Below are 21568 nucleotides of genomic sequence, written 5' to 3'. Positions count from 1 at the left end.
GGCCAGGCCAATGCAGACAGGGCTGACCACAGGCAGGGTTGCCACCTTCTCAGCAGAACACTGGCCGGTTCTCTGCAGAGGTGACTGCAAATGAGGTCATCCTCAGAAATCTCCAGAAGGAAGAATAGACATTGTTTTGAAATGCTGGGGTCCTTGGGCCTTTGACAGAGAAGGGAGAGAGAGGATGGGAGCAAGACCTCATCCATGGTAACAGGTGACCCAAGGCCCTTCTGAGATCATTGAGCTGGGCCTTAACTGAGGAGTCATAATGAAGGGCACCCACAAACAAAAACTACCCAAATACAAGGTCGAAGACTCCATCAAAATGGTGGTGGTGCCACTGGGTTAGGCTTTGACTTTTCCTGTGACTTCTGGGTATTTTTTAATAATAATGATGTGTCTCTTTGAAAATGAGTAAGTCCATTTTCTTTTTGAAGGGGTCCTGACGAGAGGGGGTGAACACTGAAGGTTGTAGGTCACCAGTGCCCCGGTTACAGGGGAAGAGGGTATGCTGGTGGTGCTCATGGTGGGGGATGGTTCCACTCCCATGGTGAGACATGCCCGAGCAGCCTGTGGGCAAGATGCAGTTGTCTGTTGGCTTGGAGGCCCGTGATTCTTGGTTTCAGGTCAGCAGTTCCCAGAACAGTGCTCAGCTGACTGCAGACTGCATCAGGGCCTTTCATGTGTGCAGATCTGTGTCATGTGCATGGCGTTAGAATGGACCATTGGGGGAATCATGTAAATATTTATTTGTTAATTTATAAAAAATGAACTGTTAATGAACTCACCCCATGTCAGCACAAATCATATACTTTTGATGAAAAATAATTATGTTTTCCAAAAAGAAAAAAAGAAAAGGAAAAACGTGGCTTTAACTTTCTTCTGTTTTGGAGATCTCAGTACTGCGTGGCTTTACCCAGAGGACTTTCTGTGTCTGCTTCGGCATCCTGTTCTTGCCACAGAGCGTCTGGGTGGAGGCCTATGAAGATCTGGTCTCACACAGACGTGTGGTCAGGAAAGAGAGGAGGGTCTTCATCGTGTTTGCGGGTGATGGCGGCTCTCGCTCTGGATGCTGCTCCAATGGAACAGTGGAAGTCTCCTGCTGTGGCTCCTGTAGGTCCCCAGCTTCCACCTGTCAAGCAGGTGTCAGGTGGCCTGAGCCCGGGGACTGCTGGTGAGGGAGCAGGAGCGGAAGGAAGGCAACCCTGCTCTCCCCAACACCCCTTCCCTGCCTGCCTGTGGACCCGTTCCCTGCAGCTCCCAGGGCAGTCTCTGCAGAGCCCTGCATCTCCGTAGGTCCCTGTCAAGCACAGCAGTGGTTTCTCAGTTTCACAACAGCCCTACTGGGGCTGTTACTAAACCTTGAGCTGTCGCCAATTCACAAATTCTCTTCTCCCTCAGTGAGGGGCCACCCCAGGCCAAGAGTGTGGGGGCTGCACTGAGGGCAGAACAGGCCGACTGGGCTGGAACCCGCAAGGAGAGTGGATGTGTGCCCTGGGGTGCTGCCGGGAGCCCCCCTTGTGTGTGGATCTGTTTTCATCCCACTGAATTGTATCTCCTTCAGTCAGCTGGGGCCAGCTTCTCTCCCTGCCCCTGGATTCAACCCCTCCCCTGCAGGGTTGCCTGATCCCAGGTTCCACCCTCACCTCAGCAGGGTCCACATCTGTTCTCCATCTGTGACCAGGGCAAGTGATTTAAGTGGTTCTTACCACTGTGGTTTCTGCGAGGTCCCCTCACTTGGCTTACTGTTAGGGGGCACCCTTTACCCCAAGTGTCTTGAGGGCAGGTGGGAGTGAGCACCCTGACTGCCCATGCCAACCTCTGGGGAAGGCCTGGCTGCCTCCCTGTGGCTGGAGGGCCTGAGGACGAGCCAGGAGAGCCAGCCCCACACACACTCCGAGCATGCCACCTGATGGGAAGGAACCCAGTTTACAGTATCTCACCCTGATATCCTTCTACGACGAATTTTTTTGGCAGACACCAGGAGAACAAAACATGACTTCTGAAAGTGCTCCACGGCCTGAGAGAACCTTGTCAAATCTGTGTGTCTATGCTCTCAGCTGGTCTGTGGCCCACCCTTGTCACCCTGGACCACAGTGACCAAGAAGTAACTGGTCACTTCCAACTGCCTCAGGCTTATGACTTGAACCAGTAATGGATGGAACTTCCAGTAATTAGAACTACACCCGAGCAGGAGGTAAGGATATGCATGAAGCTTCAGAAAAGCAGGCCATTGTCTCCTCTAGAAAAACAAAGATTGGCCTTACCTGGAACCGGTCCATGAGATGCTGCACTCTGATGGAGCAAGGACACTGGAACTAGTCCATGAGATGCTGCGCTCTGATGGAACAAGGACGATGGAACAGGTCCATGGGGTGCTGCGCTCTGATGGAAGGAGGACGATGGAACCGGTCCATGAGATGCTGCACTCTGATGGAACAAGGACGATGGAACCAGCCCATGGGATGCTGCGGGCTAATGGAACAAGGACAATGGAACGAGTCCATGGAATGCTGCGTTCTGATGGAAGGAGGACGATGGAACCTGTCCATGGGATGCTGCACTCTGATGGAAGGAGGACAATGGAATCAGCCCATGGGATGCTGCAGTCTAATGGAACAAGGATGATGGAATGGGTCCATGGAATGCTGCATTCTGATGGAACTAGGATGATGGAACTGGTCCATGGGATGCCGCAGTCTGATGGAACAAGGTCGAAGAAACCTGTCCATGGGATGCTGCACTCTGATGGAAGGAGGATGATGGAATCGGCCCATGGGATGCTGCAGTCTAATGGAACAAGGACAATGGAACGGGTCCATGGAATGCTGCACTATGATGGAACGAGGATGATGGAACTGATCCATGGGATGCCATAGTCTGATGGAATGAGGACAATGAAACTGGTCAATGGGATGCTGTGCTCTGATGGAATGAGGATGATGGAACTGATCCATGGGATGCCATAGTCTGATGGAATGAGGACAATGGAAACTTTCCATGGGATGCCACAGTCTGATGGAACGAGGGTGATGGAACCAGCCCATGGGATGCCGCAGTCTGATGGAACTAGGACGATGGAACTGGTCCATGGGATGCCACAGTCTGATGGAACAAGGATGATGGAACCTGTCCATGGGATGCTGCACTCTGATGGAAGGAGGACGATGGAATCAGCCCATGGAATGCTGCACTCTGATGGAACAAGGACGATGGAACTAGTCCATGGGATGCTGTGGTCTGATAGAACGAGGATGATGGAACCGGCCCATGGGATGCCCTGGTCTGATGGAACGAGGGTGATGGAACTGGCCCATGGGATGCCGCAGTCTGATGGAATGAGGATGATGGAACCGGCCCATGGGATGCTGCAGTCTGATGGAACAAGGATGATGGAACCAGCCCATGGAGGCCATAGTCTGATGGAACCTGTCCATGGGATGCCATGCTCTGATGGAACGAGGACAATGGAACCGGCCCATGGGATGCCATGCTCTGATGGAACGAGGACAATGGAACCGGCCCATGGGATGCTGCAGTCTGATGGAACGAGGACGATGGAACCAGCCCATGGGATGCTGTGGTCTGATGGAACAAGGATGATGGAACTGGCAAATGGGATGCCGTAGTCTGATGGAATGAGGATGATGGAACAAGTCCATGGGATGCTGCAGTCTGATGGAAGGAGGATAAATTGGGTCCATGGGAGGCTGCACTCTGGGCCCAGCCAGGGACAACACCAGTGCCCGCTGTAAAGGTAAATGGGCACCAAGTGCCTCTTGACATATTTGGAGCCAGGACTCTAGGAAAGCTGGGGAGGGGGCTAAGGCCAGGCTAAGGTCCTCCCCAGGAAGGGTCCCCTTGCTGGCTCAGCTTGGGTTCTTATTTAATAAAAGTGGTGTAAGCACATGGAAGGAAAGGGAGAAAGAAGGAAGGAAGGTTGGAAGGAGGGAAGGTGGTAAGGAAGGAGAAAGGAAAGAGGGAATGAAGGAAGGAAGGAAAGAGAGAAGGAAGGAAGGGACTAAAAGCAGGAACAATGCATGCGGACCCCCAGAGTGTCCCACCAGCCCATGGCTTTAGTCTAGCCCCGCAGAGCCCATCGCTACCACCCAATCCATGTGTCCTTCAGAAAGATGTGGGTTTTCAGCAGGTACATTGCTGTGGTACTGTGCTACTCTATGTCTAGACTTCTAGAGGTTTTCGAAATCTGTCATATGGGGTCTCATTGTCTGTCTTACACGCTCTGTGCCAGGCAGGTCTTGCACACTCATACTTGCTGGTCTGAGATCTGCACGTAATGGGTCATCATTTGTAAACCAGATCCTCTGGAGAACATTTCCAGGACAACACTGGCCTCAGAAAAACACTGCTTAAATACAGGAAATGCCAACCCCTCAGCCTTCTTCTGCCTGAGAGGCTTTGGTGGTTGTGTTTCTGGGTCAAAGGGCACGTGCACTGGCGATTTTGGGCAGCGGCCAAGCCTTTAGGATGTGGCCACACCCACAGACCCGTGCATGGCATGCGTGAGGGGCCGTTCTCAGGGCCTCGGGCTGGCATCGCCCAGCTGGCCCCAGTGCCAGGAGCGTCGAGTGGTGCATTGCCACCAGATTCAAGTCTCTCTAATTCTGTGTGAAGCTGAACGTTCTTCTTCGTATTTATTGTCTCCGGGCTGAGTTTCAATTCTTGCTTTTTTTCCTGGGCTGAGAAAGCCTCCCTCTGGGGCGGGACAATTTCATCAAGTTAATTACAATGCCCAGCGACACGGCTTTCTGGGGTGAAGGCCTGAGGGGCCCGTTTGTGGCAAGACCCCCGAGTCCCCCAGGTGAGCTCCTCATGAACTTCCCTGGGTGAGGCCTCAGCAGTTTATCTTGAATGAAAGTGCTCAGGGTCAAGGGCCAGCGTCTGGGTCTTCTGCTCTGACCCTACAGCTGTGCCCCCTCCTCTGGGGAGCAGAGTCCCTTCTTCATGACCCATGGACCTTGCCTTATAGGCTCCACCTCACCCCAAGGGTGAGTAGGAGATGCTCCCAATGTCTACAGGGTGCTGCATGTGAAGGGTCAGGGCCCAGTCACTGAGGCTGGGGGCTACTCAGACCCCAGTAATACACAGTACTGGGTCACTGCAGCTCAGCTCCAGGAAGAGTGGGAGAGGGAGGAGGTCTCCCTCTGGCTTTCTCTGCCCCTCCCACCTACCAGGGTCCCACCTACCTGGATGGCTGGGTGAGACGCCCCCCCACCAACCCCGTTTGCTCAGGGTCCCTCTGCCTGGGTGGGTGGTTCCCACCTCTGTCCCGGGTCCTGGCTTGTCCCTCTGTGCAGACTCAGACCACATGTGTCTTGCCCTTCTCTTGACCTCTTTGACCGCAGGCCTTGCGTTGCCCTCTGCCTGCCCTGTCCTGTCAGCAGCTCCCGCTACCTGATGGGTATGAGTCACCGATGGTGTCCTCTCTGGAGCTAGGCTGTGCAGGAGGTCTGGCTGTCTCCTGTCCTGTCCTCTGCAGCAACCTGGGGCACAGAGTGTGCCCAGCTTGGGCTGGGCCAGGGTGAGGCCCACAGGGCAGCAGAAGGAACAGAAGGATCTGCCACGTGGGGTCTACACTCTGGTTTGGGGTCAGCGGGCTCGTGGCTGGATGAGAGGGTTGTTACCCAGGACCTCGTGGGCACTAGGAGCTACCGCGAGGCGCAGGCTGAACACTGAGAGTGTGTGACCCCGTTTAAAGGTGGCAAAGCCGCCAGGAGGAAGGACACGGCAGCCTGGTCTATGGAGGAGGAAACTGGGGCCACAGAGGTGAAGTCCAAGGGAGCCCCCACTTCTGGCCCTGGGGAGTCCCCCACTTCCAGCCCCAGGGCATCACCCACTTCCGGCCCTGGGGAGTCCCCAGAGCCTGCAGGCCGATTTCAGCAGAAGCCAGGTGCTTTCCCTGTGGCCAAGGCAGCCTCTCTTTGGAATCACGGAGGGGGTTCTCTGGGGCTGGACCTCCCCCCGGAGGGAGGGGTGAGGGTGGGAGGCAGGAGAGAGGCAGTCAGCCCCCCCCTGCTCAGTGTTGAGCCCCTGGGCTCTATCCTCCGGACTGGGCACAGGGATGGTTCTAGAAGGCCTGGGGAGGGAGGGGGTGTCCCAGCAGGGGGCCCACGCCCAGACCTGTGGGGGGGAACATGGCCTCTACAGCAGCCTACACCCCCCAACACGGGAACCCGCCCCCCTCCACTGGAGGGCAGCCCTGCCCCCATTCATGAATTTGCATCAGGAGCCAACTCTTCCCAGCCCTTCCCCTTGAGCCACCCCTCCCCAGAGACGGCACTTATCTCTGATGCTGAATAGGTTGCTATTGTGGGCAGGGCTGCAGAATTTTAATGACTTGCAAAATATAGTTAATTATGTAAAAAGACATCTTCTGCACATTTTCATGTAAATGAGACAAATTAATTGGCGTTGTAGTTGTGAGAAGGCCCTGGTCCCAGGAGGGGTGGAGCAGGGGTCCTTGATGTTTCTGAAGTGGGTGCTTGCCAGAGAGCAAGGTAAAGAGGAGAAGCAGAGAAGGGTAATTCTGACCCATCCAATTAATCCCACCCCAGGGCCGCGAGGGCTGTAACCCAAACCGTGAGAACGGGCTGCCCGCGGGTTCTCGCAGCTGCAGCCATACTCACTGAAAAGCGGGGGGAACTTAAGGGTGCTGGAAACATGGCCTGGGGGGTCACCAGGGCCCCGGGGAGGGGATCAACTCCTCCCTCACCCCACTGGTCCTCAGCCAAATTCTAGAAAGTGGCCTAAGGGTTGGAGACAGCCTCACCACTGTGGATATGAGCAGTGTCCACAACGGCTCCAGGTCGGTAAGAACTTTCTGAGTCGAAAAAAATCTGCCACTTCGCAGGACTGGAATACATGCTTCTCCAGAGAAGAGACTCGAATGTCCCAGAGCACGTGAGACGTGCGTGACAAGACGCTCGGCGTTGCTGATCATCGGGGAAGTGCCAGCCTCATGCCTGCGAGGCTGGAATCAAGCAAACAGGCCAGCAGGGGCTGGCAGGCCCGTGGGGGGCTGTATGTGTCCTGCGGGGAAGCCTGTAGAAAGAAGTTCTGTAGCTCTCCAAAGGGAAAGTGTGGCCTCAGCGTGTGGCCCAGCAATTCTACTAGGGGTGTCTGCCCAAAAGAATTGAAAGCAGGTATTTGCCCGCCCAAACTCAGAGCAGCATTACTCACACCAGCTGGCGGGTGGAGGCTGCTTGGTGTCCATGGTGGGTGAAGGGATAAAGAAGACCTGGTCCGTCCACAAGGTGGGAGGCGTGGTCTATCCACATGGTGGAGTTGTGGTCCTTCCATGCAGTGGGAGACATGGTCAGTCCACACAGTGGGAGATGTGGCCTGTCCACCCAATGGGAGACACGGTCCGTCCACATGGCAGGAGACATGGTTCATCCACACAGTGGGAGATGACCCAGACATAATGACTCAGGAAATTCTGCATCTGCCACAGCATGGATGGACCTGGAGGACGTCATAATCAGTGACTAAGCCAGACACAGAAGTACACAGTATATATGATTGAACTCATACAAGGTCCCTAGAGTAGCCAAATACGTAGACACAGAGAAAGATTAGAAAGTCCCAGGGACCAAAGGTGGGGAGCTGGAGTTGGATGGGCATACAGTTTCTGCTGGGGATGTTGGGAAGGTTTGAGGTGTAGATAGTGGTGATGGTGGCATGACAGGGAGAGGTATTTCATGCCACTGGTCTGAACACTCAGGACCGTGATCATGATTTTTAAAAATACCTGCCTCTTGGTCAGCACTGGCAGAGACCGCACATCCTGGCCAGTGCCCTTCCGTGCCTGTGAGGGGTGGACTCCTTGTCTGACGTCCCTGTGGAGGGTGTTTGGGTTTTCTCGTGATCTCTGTTCAGGACAGCTGGGCGTTAGCCGCCAGGAGCAGCACTGACTGCAGGGGGGGGTCAAAGCCCTTCCTCCTGGCTCTGCTTCAGAAGCCACCAAGGGTCCCTTAACCGCATTCCCAGGCCTGAAACAAACCTGATCTGCCCCTATTGGCTCATCTTTCTGAGGCCCCCGTGGCTCCTCCAGATGAGCTGGGGGAACCTGGGCCCCCGGAGGCCTTGGCTCTCCCTGGGAAATGCTGTGGGAGAGCCGCCAACAATGGGCTTCTATCTCCCGGGAGAAACTCGACCCGAGGCTCCGCCATCCACCAGCGCCACATTCTTACGGGCCTGGCGGCCCAGCAAGCTGAGCTTGGGAGGAAACCCGACCTTCCCTCGGCTGTCGGCTGTCGGCTGTCGCCCTGAGCCTCCCTGGTTTTGTAAATGAGAACAGGCCAACCACAGCCACCCCCTCAAGGCCTGACAGACAGCATGTCTCCCTGGATCTTTTCAGAGAGTGTCCGGAAGCCTCTGGGGGGTGGTGGTGGAGCCCTGAGGGTCTGTGTGGTGGTTCGCCTAGGGCAAGCCACACCTGCTGCGGTCTCAGGTTTCCAGCCAGAGCTCTGGAGATGTATTCCTGAGCAGCAGGCCTCACTGCCACCCAAACTCACAGACCTGAGCCCTGAACAAAAGCCACAGCTCGCACCACAGCAACCAATGTAGATGGATGCAAAGAAACCCATCTCATTTCCCAGAGCCCCTGCCCCATGTACCCCGCCCTGTGTGAAGGGCGCTTCCCTAGCTAAGACCCAGGCTGCTGGACACAGGGCCTTCCCCGAGGGGATGGCAGATGCACCCCAGGACTGTCCTCTGTGCCCAGGTCCTGGCACCCAGCACCAGGCCCTGCGGCCAGGTCCCTGGAGGACCACATGGACCAAGGCCCCCTGGGCATGGGCACCTGTGACTTGGCCTGTCCCAGCCCCTTCTGGTGTCCTTGGCTGGGGTCCCTGCTGCGCTGGGCAGCTCCTAGAGGTGCTGAGAGACAACTTTAGCCCCGCCCCAGCCTCAGCTGACTGTGGGCCCTGCAACCCTGGAGACCTGTGCTGTCCGTCTGCTGGCACAGCCTATCCAAGAGCCTGATGGACAGACTGTGGGGAAGGGGCACCTGCTGCTCTCCCTTCATTTCAAAGACCCGAGACCCATACCCAGACTGGCTGGGGGCCACCTGAGCTCTGCAGGCCAAAGGGCTGCTGGGGCCAGAGCCGCCCACCCGGACTGAGGGTCCCCAGCGACAGGACTGCTCGGCCCACATGGAGGGGTTTGCAAGTCTAGACAGTCAATAGCCGTAACCGCACCAGTTTTCCTTTTGGCTGATGCTCCCGGGTGTGAAATCACCAGATCCACAGGTAGACCATAATAAGGGACTTTTACACATATGGAAGATGCTGGAAAGAAGTGCTGTTTCCACAGCCCACGGAAACCCAAGGACATATCAGCTTGCTTAGTGAGGACAAGGATGGGGGGCACGGTGAGTTGCCAAGGCCCATCTCTCCCTGAGATGCTCATTGGCCTCTCACCCTTTCTCTTCTGTTGATGGTGGCCACAGGTCCAAGGGCATTTGAATTTTGACCAATGTACAAAATATCATTCCTTGCTAATGGTTAGATTATTCCTGTTAAAGCAATTCTCACCAACACCGATTACCTTCTGTGCATTAATTAAAGAATTACTTGAGGTAGTTTGGGTTTTGTGTCAAGCTTATGGAAAGTGGGCTTGCTACGGAGCTGGAGCCGTGGCCTCTGCACTCCTGCTCCCCCACCAAGGCCCTCCTGCCCCCTTAGTCCCTGTAGTCCTCCCTGGAGTACCTTGACCTGGAGGGTGAGGTGGGACGGCCCCTCCTTAGACAGACCCATAGCTCAGGGGGTAGGTCACAGGTCTGTGTTTTGTACCCACCTGGGACCCTCCAGAACCTATGCTGTGTCTGTCCATCTTGGTGTCACAGCCTAGTGTCTGGGAGAAAGGGGAGAGGACAGGGGAGAGATGACTGAGAAACACATCTGGAGGGGTGTTGGAATGTCCTGCCCGCTCCCATTCAGGGAAGGAGTGGCCTCTGGAAAGTCCCTGTGCTGCTCAGGCTGGGCCCCCTCTTTCAGGAAGGCCCCTGAGTTGTCCTGGACACCAGTCCCAGCCCTGGCCTCCCCTAGAGGATAGTGGTGGAGGCATGGGAATGCCGGGTCCAATGGGTCCCTGCAGAGCGGGCTCTCCTACCCTACTGTGCGGCTTGGTGGAAGTGAGAAGGCCAGTGAGTGAGCAGCTGTGTTGATGGGGCCCCCTGCCTTCCGGGGTGCTGCCTTCCCCGCGGGGTCCCTGTGAGAGCCCAAGTCCTCACCGGAGCGGGCCATGTTGTCTGGCAGGTGAGATACTTTCCAGAGCGTGCCAAGGGCTCGCACAGGGATGAGCAAAACCAACTGAAATGAGGGGAAAGGAAAGTGGGGTGCAGACGTGGGGTGTGGACTTGAGTGGTGTTAAGGGGGAGAGTCTCCCGCCCTGAGTCTCGGGACCCAGGATGATGATACAAGTCTTGGGGGAGGGTCAGCCCCTGAGCCCCCTACCAGCAGTCTTTGGCCTAGAGGGCCTGACCTGCTCACCCACCCAGGGCCACAGTGGGGCCCACACACGGGGAGACAGTCCCATGAAACGGCGAGAGAGGGTGCACAGGAGGGGTGCACGGCTGCTCTGAGCCCCAGCCTCGGACACAGGCACTATAGAGTGTGCATTCAGGAGGCTGTGTGCTGGATGCTGCCCCAGGGGCTGGGACGGGGGAAGGGGGGGTGATCCACCATCCAGGTCAGAAGCAGAGGCTCAGAGCCAGGCCCCAGGGCGCGACTGCTGCGAAGAGAGACATGTGCGCACAGCAACGCCAAGGTCCTGCAGGAGGGCACGGATGAAATCTAAGGCGACCCCTGAGCTCCCTTGGGGGCCCTCTTGCCCCGCAGGGGCCCTCCTGCCCCGTGGAGGCTCCGTAAGTGGCCGCTTCTTCGCTTCTTCTCTGTGGAGCATCTACATACATGTCGGGGCGTGATCTCCTGAGTGTAACCTCAGTTTTCATCAGCTGCCCTATGATGCATTTATGCGGGTGCTCTCCATGCCACAGCATCATGGGGAATGGACTAACTCATTCGTGTTGGTCCCCACAGGGCCGTAGCACCCGGGCGCCCTGACGTCCTGCTGTGGGTCCCTGTTCTTGGTCCGTCCTGGGGAGCAGCCCGTGCTGTGAGCTCTGCCCAGCCACCAGCCCCGCGGGGTGTCTAGGCTGTGTGCCCCCGCACGTCGTGTACACAGCCCGCGGTGTGTCGTGATGGGCTTGGCTGGAAGCTGCCGCTGGTGTGTCCCGGGCTGCAGACTCTGTTCGGGGGAGCCCGTGAGCACTGACCTTGGCCTGGGCTCTGGCCCAGCCCATGGCCCAGCACGGCTGCTCTGGCCGCTTCTCCTGGCGCCTGTGAAGTCTGGCCTCTTTCCGGATGTTTCTGAGCCTTGGCCTTTCTCCCCCTGTGAGCTGTAGCCTCATGGTCTTTGTCACTTTCTTTTCAGTAATTTGTCTTTTTCTCCATGACTCGAGGGAGCTTGTGTCCTCCAGGGGCAGATCTTCCGCAACTGGCCTAGCTGCAATCGTCTCTCCACCTGCCACCTGAGGAAATGTTCCCTTTTCCTTCGAAATACTCACCTACAGGGATTTCTCATCCCCAAGAGCCTGCTCATCTTCACAGGGGAAGAGTGGGACGCCTCCTCCCAAGGTCACAGGCCATACTCCCCTCTGACCCCCACTCACCTCATGGCCTAGAGAAGACAGGCCCCCACCCCTTACCAGCCCGAGTCCATGGGGCTCTCCTCTGGTTCTGCACACGCTGACCCCCCCCTTAGCCGGCATCATCCTCCCGGGCTGCCTGCTCCTTCTGGGACCCCTGGGACAGAGGGCTCTCAGCTCAGCCCACCCTGCGAGCCCACCCAGTGCTGGAGCTGCTCCTGGCCTCAACAGGATGGGAACGCAGGCCTCCCGACTCCTTTGCAGGATGCTTGCCACCAAACCGCTCACAGAACTGAAACGAACTTTTCTGGAAGATTGAAAACACCGGAGGCCCATGCCAAGGTGATCCATCACCCAGACTAGGCCACGGGCCGGCGGAAAGAAGGGCGTTCAAGCACATGGCACGCCACCATGGGCCAACCCACGTGTGACCCAGCTGTTAGGGGAGAGGCTGTGCAGATCCCTGCACTGGAAAGGGGCTTGAAGAAACGGCCACTGCGGTTCACGCTCCACACCCGGCCCACGGGGAGCTCGCCTGCGTTCCTGGACTCAGGAGCTGATTGGTCCTGCCCAGCTGGGCCGGTGGCTGCGTCAGGGTCTGTTTGCTTCCACGGAAGAGTCCCCAGGGGGCAAACAGCTAGACGATCTCATGCACGAGCAGGCCACGGGAGGGTCGCCACAGGCGGGCTAAGCAGCATCTCCCCATCCCCCGACACTGTCGTGCTATTGCGGTGACCCTCCCTCCCTGTATCTCTCTTTTTCTTTTTTGGGGGTGATGACACTGCAGATCTGCCAACTCAGCAAGTCGCAAGTTCACGTTTTGGGCCGTGGTCAGGCTACTGTGCGTTGGATCCCCTTCCCCGTGGCTGGCTGTGGCTCCAGGCCCTGTGGCCCGCAGCTCCCGCAGGCCCTCCCGTCCTCTGCCTGCGCTTATGAGTTTGGCAGTCTCATATTCCGCATGTGGGTGAGTTCACACCGCGTGTGCCTTTCGTATCTGGCCTCTGTCCCTCAGCATTGTGTTCTCCAGCCCCGCCCATGGCATTGAAAGGGCAGGATTTCCTTCCCTCACGGCTGGATGACACCACCCTGTTCCTACAGGCCCTGCCTTCTTTCCCCGTCCACGCGCCCCTGCACACCTCACAGCAGCTCTGCTCACAGGGGCCAAGCTGTCCCAAAGGCTGCAGTGTCCCGGGTCCATGCAGACTCCTCTCCTGCGCCTTCCTCCAGACCCCATCCCCAGGCATCAGAGTTCAGGGCGCCGGACACGGAGGGCTACTCTGGCGGCGGCCACTTCTGGATCAGGCCAGGCAGTGTGGGCTGGGTAGGGGCAGAATGGAGAGACTGTGGCTGGGCCAGCCCCAGGCCCGGAGCTGGAGGTGGTAGGTGAGGGCTAGAATGTTCAAATGGATGTCGGGGACGTGGGTGAATTCCCCCTCCAATCCAGCAATGTCTGGCTCTTGTGTCAACCCGAGCAATGGGCTCTTTTCAGAACAAATACATCCCCGAAGTCGACGGGCAGGGGCCCTCTAGGGCTACCCAGAGATGCCCAGAAATCTCCCCTTGCCAATGCTCCTGATTGCATTTGATCAGATTGGATTCTCTCTGTCCCAGCAGCAAGGCAAGGGGGTTCTTTATCACTGTACCCTAGTCCAGCCCCAATCGTATCTCACGGAGTCTCTCAATAATGTCGCTGTCTGCTTGCCTGCTGCCTCCATAAACGGACCAGCAGGAGCCCCGAAGAGGAAACTCTTGCCCACAGGCCTGGAGGCACAGAGCTGGTGCAGGCCGCAGGGGGCACAGCAGGCTGGGCATGCTCTGTCCCCCCTCCCCCAATCCTGTGGCATACATATGCCCACATGCAAGCCGGAAGCCACATTCTGGGGTGTGAGGAAAATGGGCCAAGAGTCACATCTTTGCCGGCTGCCAGATCCTCCAGGAGCTCAGTTCAAGCTATTTCCTATCTCCCTTCCCTCCCCACGTGTACCCTCACTGCTCAACAGCTCCCCACCGCAGGTCCCCAGAGCCTCGAGGATGGGGCACCCCAGGTCCCCACCTCTGCGGGGGCAGCTCTGTCTTGTGTTTGAATGAAATGCTAGGGACACAGGGCTGCTCAGGCCATGGACAAATCCTGTTTTCTGGGTTTGCTGTTATAAATTCAAAAGGGTGAACCTACCCTCTTTCCAAAGGGGAATTCTGTAGAGTCTTGCCATGGTTTTAGTGTCAATCAGTTGTCTTGACATTGCTGGTAGGCTTTTGACTACACTTTCCCGAAGCAGATCACACATACGGAGGAGCTCACGAAATGCAAGCATTCAACACAGTGTAAGTTGATGAGGAGGGCTCGTCTGTGTGAGCAGCCCCCAAGCCAAGATACAGAACCTTTCCCGTCATCTGGCAGGCTCCCTCCCACCTCCTGAAGGTAACCCCCTTCCCAGAGAGGAGTCCCACCTACTTTAAAACTTCTCAGAAATGGAATAACACCTGTACCATTTTAGGTGGGACTCCCGTCGTGCGAGACTGTGTGCGTGAGAATCCTGCTCGGGTATGGCTGGTGGTTGTGACTTTTCGTTGCTGAACAACCGTGCATGTAGGAGTAGACAGAGTCAGGCACCTGCTACCCAGGGGTATGTGAATGCTGAGCAGTTTGGGGCCACCGGGATTGGTGTTCCGGCGCCCTGGACTGACCTGCCACTAGGCACACATACACATACACGTGTGCGGCGAAGGTCCACGTACGTGAGCGCCCAACTGCAGAGTCAGAACGTGCAAACATTCAGCTTTACGTGGATGCTGCCGCGCTGTTTTCTAAAGCATCTGGAACAGTTTTGCTACCATCAGCTTTGCACTGAGACCCCGGTTGCTCACCATCCCCATCCTCACTTGTCTGAGCCTCTCTACGGGGCTCGCGGCAAGCAGAGGCCGGGCAACTGTATGCGGATACCGCCCGTGCAGCGTGCCAGGTGGGTCCGGCCAGCACTGCTGGAGCTCGGAGCCGTGTCTGCAAGCCCTGTGCTCTCGTTGCCACTCGCTTGTTCCCCTCTTCCCGACGGAGGGTTCTTGTTCTCTTAGGGACACAAGGCCTCGGTCCCGTGTACATTTTGTGAGCCCTTCCTCCACTCCGCATGTGGGCTTTTGCTCCTCCTGGTGTCTTGTGATGAAACCAAATGCGATGTTTGGAAGGAGCCAGGACAGCAGAATTGATGGGAAGGAAGTGGGGGTTCGGCAGCCAGAGGCAGCCCTGGGCCCCCAGGACCAGCTCCCCGGCTTGGGGCCCCATCATCCCTGGGCCACGTGAAGATGGGTCAGACTGGTGGGAGCAGGACCGAGCAGAACCTACCCTGGGCACGTCCTCTGGGGTGGGAGGAGCTGCTGTGCAGACCCGGGGAAGGGAAGTGAATGGGTAGGGCTTGGAGAGAGGAGTGCGTCACAGTGCCGGCCTCCCTGTCACAGGCCATCGACTTGGGTGAGTGGCCCCTCTCTGGACCACAGTCTCCCTGCCTGTCCAGCCAAGGCGTTGATGTAGAAGGTGGCTGAGTGGCTCCAGGACCTCTGGCCCAACCGTGACCCTCCTCCTCTAGCGTCTCTCTGGCTGCTGACAGTGTGGCTTGGGGACCCCAGCCTCCCTGAGGCTGATTCCAGCTCCACCTCTTGCTGGCCCTGCAGGCCCCTGACCCCTCCTCGCTTCGTATTCTGAGCTGTAGTATGTAGGTGACAAGGGTACAGCCCAAGGCTGTCAGTGTTCATCCTGGCAGCCAGGGGTCATGTCCTCAGGGTTTAGGAGCCACTGTGCTGGGGTCGACACCAAGCCTCTCAGTGTCTGCTGTGTGTCCTTGGGGAGGTCACTCAGCCTCTCTGGACCCCAGCCCCTCACCTGTAAAAGGTGGGAAACAGTCACACAATCATGAGCAAGGCACTCTGCACGGCCCCAGTGCCTGTCACACCAATAGCAGGTATAGGAGCCTCGTTCTCAACCCAGACTTCCCGGTGAGGCTGTCGAGCTCAGTGCTGATTGTAATGATCTGCTTGTAACTTTAGTGAAATATTTTAGGAAATAACAGAAAACAGAGGATATTTGTGGAAGGGGTATGACATCCTGGGACCTGTGCCCCACCTGCCTCCACACTGAATGAGGGATCGGGTGGCTCAGTCTTCAGATCCGGGTGGTGTAGGACCAAGAGTGGTTGTCTGCTCAGAGATAGGCGGCTCTAGGAGATGCGGCTGGAGTCAGCCACAGGATAGGGATTGTGGGCGTGGCCTGGTTGGCCAAGGGCAGATCCGGGATGTATCCAGGTGACACTGGGGTCCATGGCTATGGGGACATGACCAGTTGAGACTGGAGTGACCAAGGGCAGGGCTGGGGTATGTCCAGATGTGATGGGGTGACACTGGGGTCCATGGCTGTGCAGACATGACCAGGTGTGGCTGGGGTGACCAGGGGCAGAGCTGGAGCATGTCCAGGTGTGATGGGGTGACACGGGGTCCATGGTGAGGGGACTTGACCAGATGTGGCCAGGGTGACCAGAGCCAGATCCGGGGTATGTCCAGGAGTGACGGGGTGAGCAGCCCCAGGCGGAGCAGCCCCTTCTCCAGGGTCTCCAGATTCCAGGCCTGGCTGTCCTATGGGGTTCACAGTGCATCCCATTGCTCTGGGAGGACATCTTGTATTCTCAGAGCCATACAACAGGCTTCTCAGTCTTTGCCAGTGTCTTGGTCACTCCCTTTTCCATTGTGCCACCAGTGAGGCCTGGTTCGTACCATCTGGTATCCTGCATGGAGCCCGGGACCCTTCCCGTGCAGCACTGTCTTCTCCTGGCCCCTGAAGGGTGACTCAGCAATGCTCCTTGTCCTGGGCCTTCAGAAGGCACCTGGGCCTGGGCCTGGGCCTGCAGCAGGCATCTCTGTGGTTGGCCTAGGGGTGAGCCTGGGTGCTGGTTAGAGGTGCCCAGGACAGGGGATGGGAAACCGCACCCCCTATGCCCTGGGCAGAGGTGCAAGGAGCTGGGCAGGGGGAGATCAGAGCTGGGAAAGCACCTGGTGGACTTGAGTTTCCTCGGAGTTGGTTCGGTGTCAAGGTCCCTTTTTTCTTTGCATGTGGTGAGATCCAGCCCCATCCCAACTGTGCTCAGGGAAGGGGGAAAGGCTGTGGATCAGGGCGGAGGCCAGCACAGCCAGGACCATGGCCAGCCTCCCAGGGTCAGAGCCAGAGCTTCTGGAAAGAGACACCTTCTTGTAGGTGCCCTACCAGCATCCTGTGCCTCACTGTTTTGTCTAGTTATCCTAGGTCAGTTACTCTTTCAAAAGCCCAACTAAATAGTAGAGATGTTGGGTGTAATGTTGCTTTATTCCTGACTTTGCAAAACTAAAACTTCGTCCCTATCGTCCCTATCGTTACACACCAGCCTCACAGCTGAGGTTGGTGCGGACATCAGTTTACCCCAGTCCGTCAAGTGCAGATCAATGCTTTGTCTAAGGACTTAAAAGCCAAGACTGATTTCATTAAACTCCATCATAGGTCTTTCAAGACACAAAGCTGTAAACCTCGTGCTTGCCTCAAATATTCAGCATTCGATATTCAACAAACGTGTTGAATAAAAGATTAACAGTTAGGAATGGATTTGACTATAAGTAACAGAATAAAGAATGGTGGCTTATTAAAAAAAAGGGGGTATTTGTCTTATGAAAATAAGACAAAAGATAAATATTTTAAATATATAATATATAGTATGATACATAATAAGATTATGTAATCTTATTAAATTATTAATGTAAAATTTAGGTATATTTAAATATAAATATAGAAATAAGATAGAGGAGCCACTAATGGTTGACTCAGCAGTATCATCAAGGACTCTGGTTGTTTCTGTCCTATTTCTTCACTAGATTTGCCATGTGGCATTTGTCCTTGTTGTTACAATATAGTTGCTGTACCTCCAGACATCACCTCTGAGTTCCAGGAAGGGAGAAGAGGAAGAAGAGGACAAAGGGGGTGTGTTGTTTCCTATTATCAGGAAAATAAAAGTTTCACCCAGAAGGGTTTCTGCTTATGTCTCATTAGTAGGAAATTGTCAAATGGCCACGCCTTCCCAGAAGGAGGCGCCCCTGGTCATCCAGGCCATGCCCACAAACCCTATCCTGTGGCTCACTCCAGCCCCATCTCCTAGAGCCGCCTATCTCTGAGCAGACAACCACTCTTGGTCCTACACCACCCGGATCTGAAGACTGAGCCATACGATCCCTCATTCAGTGTGGAGGCAGGTGGGGCAGAGGCCCCAGGATGTCACACCCCTTCCACAAACATCCTCTGTGTTTTCTGTTATTTCCTAAAATATTTCACTAAAGTTACAAACGGATCATTACGTGGGCAGCTAAGTCACAGGGCTGCCCTCCTCTCTGCATGTGATCATTCATGGTAAGAAATATCACACTCCCAGAATCATTATCACTTGCTCAGAGAGCATAATTATCCTAACAAACCATTGAATTTCTATGGATGATTTTCATATGTCTTCATGGGAGAATTAGTCTTTGATTTTATTTTTTTGTGTTCTGCTTCGTTTGGTATCACAATTACATTTGATTTGAAATCATAGACTTATCCGTAACTGAACAGAGAGTCATTGGGGAATTTTTTTTTTTTAATGACTCAGCATTTTAAGAGAATCTGTCTTTATGGGTCTCTTACCTCTTCAGGACTTACCTGTGGTAAGTTACATATTTGAAAAAATCATTTAGTTTATGGAGATTTTAAGATTGTTTTCCATAGAGTTGCACACAGCATTCTCTTACGATTAAAGACCAGTCTCCTCTGTATCTGTGGGTAAACCTGTTATTTTTCCTAACAGTATTAATCTGTAATAAATATTAGATCAATAGATACTATAATAGATTAATAGGTAATAGATTAATCTATAATAAATTTCTGTTCTTTTCCATATATACCAGCCTTGCTGAGGTTTTATGTCTTCTGTTTTTCTTTTTTTTTTTAAAGATTTTTATTTATTTGACAGACAGAGATCACAGGTAGGCAGACAGGGAGGCAGAGAGAGAGGAGGAAGCAGGCTCTCCATGGAGCAGAAAGCCCGATGCGGGGCTCGATCCCAGGACCCTAAGATCATGACCTGAGCCGAAGGCAGAGGCTTTAACCCACTGAGCCACCCAGGCGCCCCTCTGCTTGTTTTTTTTTTTTTTTTAATCTCTTATTCTGTGTGTTTTTAAGGGGTTTACTCTTGAATTTGTGTGTCCGTTCTACCCATGCCCCTTCAGTTTCTGTTTTATTAATACCTGCTCTTGTCTTTACTGGGCAGATTCTCCTGCTCTCTCCTGATGAATTAGCTGTTCTCCTAAGCTGCCCACTTAGTCACTCGACTTCTTTCTTGCTAGCTCTTGGCCCATTTAAGGCATGGATTTTCTCCTGATGACAGGGTCAGCCTCATGTCGTTAAGTTCTGGTGTGGGGCCCTGTGGCTGCCATGACTTCATTGGTCTCTTACAAGGCTTTATTTTCTCTTTCAGCACAGAGTTAAGAGTTTTTGGAAAGCTCCCAGATGGTTTGATATTTTCCAGTGCTCCCCTTTTTGGGATCAATTTCTGATTTTATTGCACGGTGATCAGAGAACCTGGCCCAAGCAATTGAAACATTTTAAAAATATGTGATTTCCAAGATGTCCTTTTTGGTCCAGGATCTGATTTAATGCCCCAACTCAACTATCCCAGGAAGATATAATCAAATGATTCACAGGGGTTTGAAGCACTCCATGTGATGTGTTTGGGGGAGTGGTGTGAGCCACAGAGCCAAGCGTGTTAGTCACACTGCTGGGCTAGAACATTTCCTTCATTGTTCTGTTGCTCCTGGTTTCTTCAAGGCTCAGGGGCTGTTTTCTGCCGCTCCCCTCCGCTGCTCCTGAGCTCCATCCCTTTGTCATGGGACCTGTGCTCAGGGGCACCAGTGGGACAGGCTCGGCCACCCGAGGTGAGGTGGGGGTGCCGCCGACTCAGTGTCCCCACGGCCAAATGGAAGAGCAGTGGGAAAGAGTGGTCTGGAAGATGAACTCAGGTACCCCCGACCGAGATCGCGTGTGACCACTCGCAGCACAGAGCAGGTGCTGGCTGTTGGCTGAACTACGATTTTCATATGAAGAAGCCCTTTGGATGCACTTCTCCACATTTCCAGGTGGTCTTGCGCTGTTTTCTGATGACCATACTCGCACCTGTGTTCTTCCTTTATTGTGCGTCTACCTGGCTCATTCATTCATTCACGCTGGGTGCTCGGGCGCTGCCCTCTCCGAGGCCCCTCTGCTCACCGGCTTTTGGGCCCACCCTGTGGGCGTGGTTTCTTCTCTTCCCGCAACAACAGGGACTTGGACACCATCACCATTTGGTGGTGGGTTGCCCTAATAGAGTTTTGCTTTGTCTGCTTTTTACCTTTTATTATGATCCCAGTGCCTAACATTTCTGTGCTTTACTATTATTGCTGTTATAGTTCTTTGTTACATTGCTCGGGTTTTTCTTGCTTACTCTTCTTCTTTATTTGAAAATGAAACATTTTTCTTTGACCAGTGGCTACCTTAAGGTATCAATGCACGTAATTATGAAGATTTCTCAGCCAGTACTAATGCTACACCAGTAACTGTTTTACTCCTTGTAGAATAAGACATGTCAGCATACTTAATTTTCTCTTTTCTTGCCCTCACATTTTGCTTGAATACTGTGGATGTTTTGAGCTCTGTTTTGTGAATATATCTCACACATTCTGCATTCTTTGCAATAACTGTTTTGGCCCCTGTACTCTCTTCTATAATCATATTAATTATCTAAACATTAATGTCTGGATTAATGGTGGTCTGGATATCCACCACCATACCTTATGTTCTGTATCTTCTCTTACCAGTAATCTTAATTTTCATCCATTTCCTGTTGATCTGACCTTTCAACCTGAGCCATATTTTCCAGCATACTTTCTAAGTCCTGCTGTTCATGAACATACCTCTTTGTCGCTCACATGTGAGCACTGGCTTGAGAGAAGAGAGAACTCGTGGGTCACCCATGCACTTTCCACTCCCCAAAAGTCCCAGCTGCTACCTGGCCAAATGGCTGTGTTTGGGGTCCTGAATGGGAACCATAGTATTCACATTTTCCCCTCCATCATGAGCCACCAAGGTTTCTCCACTGATGTGGATACCTGCAGGACTTCTTTCTGATTCCTGAAATGGGATCCCCTTGAGGTTACCTCTGTGGACCTTGATCAGCCCAGCATCTATATGAGGCCAGTGGCCATCCATTCACTTTGCTGTGCCACTGAAATCATGTATCCTCGAGCTGTGGGTCCTGTCTGTGTGCGTTTCTCTCACCCTTTCCTCCTCATGCCCATGATCCTTGGAAAGGGTCTTTGTGCCATGAAATTTTTTCCTTCTATTTCCCTACCCACCTCTTGGGAAGTAGAGGGAGGAGCAGCATAGCTTCTGAATATATCTTCTTTGTCTGCTTTCCCAAGTTATTCTGTCTTGCTCAGGGCCTGTGAGCACAGGCTGAGGCCTAGGGTTAAGGTGATGGTTCTCCACTTGGCCAGAATCATGGGCTCCCTTTTCTTACCCTGGCCTCCTCCCCACAGACCTATCAAGGCCCCTTCATCCACTGCTGTGATCTAGATCCTATGCAGCCCTCAAGCCCATTAGAAACATCTCTGCAGCTTAGAACCTCAATTCTGGACATGGTTGACCTTATTTCTTGCAGTAGTTCCAGCCCCATAAATTAAGAGGTGGTGTGAGTCCTGTGAATGTCTGATGAAGCTGTCCACAATATTCCAGCTCACAGATGACCTTGGGGGATGATCTTGGGGGATGAGAGTCCAAGGGAGAATAGAAGGAGGTAAGGAAGAGGACTGCCAGGAAACTTGAACAAT

Source organism: Lontra canadensis, unplaced genomic scaffold (genome assembly GCF_010015895.1).
Source record: "Lontra canadensis isolate GAN:19392208 unplaced genomic scaffold, GSC_riverotter_1.0 scaffold13, whole genome shotgun sequence".
In the NCBI taxonomy this organism is placed as follows: Eukaryota; Metazoa; Chordata; class Mammalia; order Carnivora; family Mustelidae; genus Lontra; species Lontra canadensis.
The sequence above is the reverse complement of the archived record's forward strand: the minus strand, read 5'-3'. Positions refer to the sequence as shown.